The following is a 6,000-nucleotide window of genomic DNA, read 5'->3' as shown; positions in this document are numbered from 1 at the left end:
CCCTTAGGGCCGGCGACATCAAGGATTAGAAAATCCTTGTGGCCGGTTTGCTTGGAGGGGAAGAAGAAGAGAAGGAAGTTTCCTATTTTGGCATTCCTTGGGTGGCCGAAACTAGTAAGCATAGAAGAAGGTTCGGGTGGATTTCATCTTGGTAGATCGTCACCCACACGACGTCCAAGAGAAGGAGAGGAATACAACAGAAGATCAAGAGGTCTTTAAGCTATAAAGAAAGGTATAACTAATTATTTGTTTCCGCTGCATAATTAGTTCATGCACTTTGTATGGATTCTGAAATACCAACACAAGAGGCTATCAATTTTGTGCATCAATTTTATGTTTCAATTTGTGTTTTGATCTTGTGCTTCTATTGAGGTCTCTATAGTTAAACCTAGGGTTACTATAATAAGTTTAAATATTCAATTTCTTTGAAAGGTTTTGTCTAGAAAGTGGTGGATGATCACATACCCAAGAAGGCCGAGTGTCTCGCCATGTTTAACCTAGAAGTCAATCATTGAAATAAATATTTAATCAACTTCTATAATATGGTTTAACTTATGAAGAACACATGGGTTGAACTTGGAGTAAGAATGTTAAGTTTCGTTTCCAATCCAAGTTTAACTTCTGAAGAACAACTTAGATTAATAATGTTAAGCATCGTTTGCAATCCAAGTTTAACTTCAGTAGAGCACATGGGTTGCTAGGAAAAGTTCTATACTTGTATAAAATTTTTGTACAAGGGAATTAGAATGGAATTCCAAGTAGCACCCAACAATTGGTATCAGAGCTAGTTTTCTTCCTTTATGTGTTTGGTTTTCAGTTTAATTATGCACTTTTCATACATAAATTTAGGATAATAGTAGGATGTACAAATAGATTAACTCTATGGTTGCAGGCTCCAACTATTATGACCCTATTTGTGTTTATATGTGATTGGACCCTCGGGCATGTCGAGGGCATTTTATGTGTGTGCATGATTGTAATTATTAAATACAACAGGAGCTGTATTAGTTTTAGGATTTTACATTCTGTTCGATCTAGATTACATGTACATTCCTTCATGGAATATAGGATCGATAAATGTAAAATTTTATTATGTTGCGGCTCGTCTCCTTGCTATGCGTGGTGCTACCTTGAGGACCGGAGGCGCAGCGGAAAAGGAAGCAAGAGGACGCAACGACATAAACCCTTTGGTGGCAGCTAGGGTTAGCAGCATACAGAGGACAACTATGGATGAGACCATAATAATTGGAAAATAATTTTTTCATATTTATTGTCTTTTATGTTGTGTGTGTGCATGTTAAAATTCCTCATTTTAAATAACTAAGTGGGAGAGGAATTATTTAATTTAATTCCACGGTCTCCATTACTGGTTTGTAAATGATGCATTCAAACTTGCACGTTGACTTTAAGTGTTTTCCTCCACATCGGATGAGTTTGTTTGTAGATCACTAGATCAAACTTCCTTTATGGATGATTATAGGAAATTACTTAATTTTGTGTGATTCTCTCCATCTGAAGGGACACAATCCTAATTAATCGACTAAGGATCAAGTAATGATATACACTTATGCGCATTTAATAGTATCCTCCCCATCGAAGTCACTGTTATTATTTGTGTGATCGAAGATAAATCAACAATTGATTTTATTTATAATAAAGTTAGGTTGACAAGATAATGAAATCAATAGGTAAAACCTCCTCTTACAAATGTTTGAATTTGTATACGTCCACACTATCGTGGCATACAAAATTCACGGTGTTTTGAGGTATTGACGAATTTAAATGATATTGTTTGAGGAATCAATATTATTTTAAATTCTAAAGTATTGACCAAATATTTTGTGATTCTTAGGATTTCAAATGGCTTTCAATCCTTTTGCTATTATATTGAAAGAGAATAAACTTACTGGTCCCAATTATAATGATAGGAAAAGAAACCTGGACATTGTCTTAACTGCTGAAGGATACAAGTTTGTACCTTTAGAGATCAGTCCTAACTTGCCTAATAGCGATTCTAGCGAAGAAGATATTGAGTATCATAAGAAATGGGTCAGGATAGATGAGATGGCGCGGTGTTACATATTGGCTTCCATGTCAAATGTGTTGCAGCATCAGCATCAAGCCCTACCCACTGCCTATGACATGATGCTCAATCTCAAAAAATTCTTTGGACACCAGAATCAGGCTGCTAGGCAGGTGAACAATAAAGGTATATCTTATTCATTAGTTATTGAAACATGTTTAGTGGTATTATCTACCGGTACCTGGTGTGTAGATACGGGAGCCATTGATCATGTCTGCAATTCATTGCAGGGGTTCCAAGAAAGCCGACAACTACATGAAGAAGAGATTACCGTATACATGGTCAATGCTATGAAAGTGACGGCTGTTGCAGTAGGAGATGTTTATTTTTCCTTTGATAGGAATAAAGCTTTGATTTTGAGAAATTGTCTTTATGTACCAAGTTTTAGAAAGAACTTGATTTTAATTTCTAAACTATTTTTGGATGGATATTCTATTTTTTTTATGACAAAGTAGTTATCAAGAAAAATAGAGTAGTTATCTATTCTGGTACATTGGTTGGTAATTTATATACTCTAAATCCAATAACTCCCATGATGCAGCAGACGAAAATTAATAACACATCTTCTAATTCTAATAAGAGAAAGCAGCCTTCGGAAATAAACCAAACATATCTTTGACATCTAAGGTTAGGTCATATTAACTTGAGTAGGATTCACAGGTTAATAGCCAATGGACTTTTGGGTTCATTGGTGGTGTAAAACTTTCCAACCTGTGAATCTTGCTCGAAAGAAAAAATAACCAAGAGACCTTTTAAAGCACAGGGATATAGAGCCAAAGAAGTGTTGGAATTAGTTCATTATAATTTGTGTGGACCTATGACTATCCAGGCGAGATGTGGTTTCGAATATTTTGTCTCTTTTATAGACGACTATTCGAGATATGGGTACATTTACTTGATGCACCGCAAGTCTGAGTACTTTGATAAGTTCAAAGAGTACAAGGCTGATGTGGAGAAACGTCATGGTAAAAGTATCAAGATATTACGGTCTGATCATGGTGGCGAGTACTGTTAGGACCAAAAGTAGCTAGAGGGGGGGGGGGGTGAATAGCTCGTCGCGTGCTAAATGCGCTTCGTTGCTTGTTTCTTCGAAGATGTGCAGCGGAAAATACAAAGAAACAAATACAAGACGCTAACACGGTTGGTTTACTTGGTATCCACCTCACAAGAGGTGACTAGTCCAAGGATCCACACCTACGCACACACCCTCCACTAATAAAACCCTCCTTTATGGTAATTACCAAAGGCGGAGAAGCCCTACAAGACTCAATACAAGAAGAAAGGAAGGGATACAAGAAATACAAGCTTACAAGCTTACAATGAGTGCCCTAACCCTAGTTTCTTCTTCTTGCTTTGATCCGCCTCTTGACTTGGAAGAGCCTCCAAGAACCTTCAAGAACTGGCGATCTCGAGCTTGAGAAGAGCTGTGGAGGAGCTGGTGAAGATATGAAATGAATCGGTGAAGAACTGCTGAAGGAATCGCACGCCAATAGCTATAAACGACTCCAACGGTCGAATCCCAATCGATTGGATTGCTCCCAATCGATTGGGGAGGCTTTGGATCGATCCATGGATTGATCCAGAGCGCCTCTGTGCTCTGAAAAAATGACTGGATCGATCCACGGATCGATCCAGCGCTTATCGCGCGAAGCAGCAGCGTCCCAATCGATCCACTGATCGATTGAGACCTCTGGATCGATCCACTGATCGATCCGGAGGCTTTCTGTTCGCTGGGAAAAGCCTGGATCGATCCACTGATCGATCCGGAGGCCTGGATCGATCCACTGATCGATCCAGATCTGCTGGATCGATCCACCGATCGATCCAAATCTGCTGGATCAATCCACTGATCGATCCAAATCTACTGGATCGATCAGCGGATCAATTCAGCTCTTGGTTTTTGCCCAAAACCAAGTCCAAGGCCCCCTAAACCAACATCTAGTCAACCATGACTTGTTGGTACATAGAACCTAGCATCCGGTCACCCTTGACCAGCTAGGACTCCCCACCAAGTGTTCGGTCAATTCCTTTGACCCACTTGGACTTTTCTCTTCGTGCCAAGTATCCGGTCACTCCCTTGACCTACTTGGACTTTCACCAGATGTCTGGTCAACCTTGACCCATCTGGATTTCCCCGTGCCTGGCTTCACTCACCAGGACTTCCAATCTGCCTAGCTTCACTCACTAGGACTTCTTTTTTGCCTGGCTTCACTCACCAGGACTTTCCATTTGCCTGGCTTCACTCACCAGGACTTTCACCTGGCTTCACTCACCAGGATTTCCTTCTGCCTAGCTTCACTCACTAGGACTTTCACCTGGCTTCACTCACCAGGATTTCTTTTCTGCCTGGCTTCACTCACTAGGACTTTCACCTGGCTTCACTCACCAGGATTTCCTTCTGTCTAGCTTCACTCACTAGGACTTTCACCTGGCTTCACTCACCAGGATTTCCTTCTGCCTAGCTTCACTCACTAGGACTTTCACCTGGCTTCACTCACCAGGATTTCCTTCTGCCTAGTTTCACTCACTAGGACTTTTTTTCTGCCTAACCTTCCAGTTAGGACTTCCTAGTCAGGTATCCGGTCACTCTTGACCTACTTGACTCTTCTTCAATCACACTGATCAGTCCCTGATCAGAATCTCCCCACTTGAACAACTGCACCTGCATTGTCCATGTGTCTACATGTATTGTCAAACATCGAAACTATGACCAAGACTCAAGCTTGGTCAACTCAGTCAACCTTGACCTAAGGGATATTGCACCAACAATCTCCCCCTTTTTGATGTTTGACAATACCTTTAAGTTTGAACCATCCTGAGTTAAGCTAATCCCATAGCCTTAACTCTATTCATGCCAAAGTATGAATGTTGGTTCCCTTCAATCTCCCCCTATGACCTCCCCCATAGGTAATGAAGGTCTAACTTAAACCACACATTCTCCCCCTATTGGCACACATCAAACCATGCCCCATTTTTGGGCACACATCAACAAATTCACTTGTTGAAAACTCTCCCCCTGAAGAGTTGCTCATCATTGTTCACAACTTCACTCGTTGTGATCAACACGATAATGATGGTCCCATACCCTTCATTATCTCCGATGCTCACCGTGAGCATATTCCCGAAAGAAGGTTAACCACCTTCCAAGGTATATGAAAAATAATTTTCATGTCCTTAGCGAGTAACTCCCCCTAAAGACATGGTGGTAACTTCTGCCATTGCACCAACAATGACTTGGAATCCCTAAACTTTTAGGAACCCAAAATTAGAAGTTTTGAGGTTCAAATGTTCAAAAATTGAAACAACCTCAACCTAAACTTCTACTTAGTCTTCTTTAACCCTTCTATCCTTGTTTTCAACATGAAAACACCCTCTAAAGGTATACAAACGTGTCTTGAGGGGTTAGGAATGGTTACCTTGACTAAAATAGGTTTAGAGTGCTGAAATCAGGCCTTCCCAGCCAAAATCAGCATCCTGAATCGATTGGAGTTGGGTTCCAATCGATTCAACCTATTTGAATCGATCCACTGATCGATTCAGGATATGTGGATCGATCCACTGATCGATCCAGCGAGCTTCTGCTCGCAAGAATTGCCTTCTGAATCGATCCACGGATCGATTCAGGCACTCCAATCGATCCATGGATCGATTGGAGCTCAGATAGTTGCTGAATTTCAAATTCAGCAAACTTCAGAAACCCCTAGAAAATTCTACAAAAATCTAAAAATCACGAAATTTTGTGTAGACATTATTTAGGGCATACTTTATCATGGAAAAAAGTTTTCTATGAAAATACATCATATTTTTAAAGATTGATACAAACTTTAAAACTTGCAAAAACTTGAGTGTTTTCTTCAAGTTTGTGTTTAACTATTCAATGGTGATTACTATCAAAAGATAGCCTTCACCAAGGTTTT

Source organism: Zingiber officinale, chromosome 5A, assembly GCF_018446385.1.
Source record: "Zingiber officinale cultivar Zhangliang chromosome 5A, Zo_v1.1, whole genome shotgun sequence".
Taxonomy (NCBI): domain Eukaryota; kingdom Viridiplantae; phylum Streptophyta; class Magnoliopsida; order Zingiberales; family Zingiberaceae; genus Zingiber; species Zingiber officinale.
Note: the sequence above shows the minus strand (reverse complement) of the source record.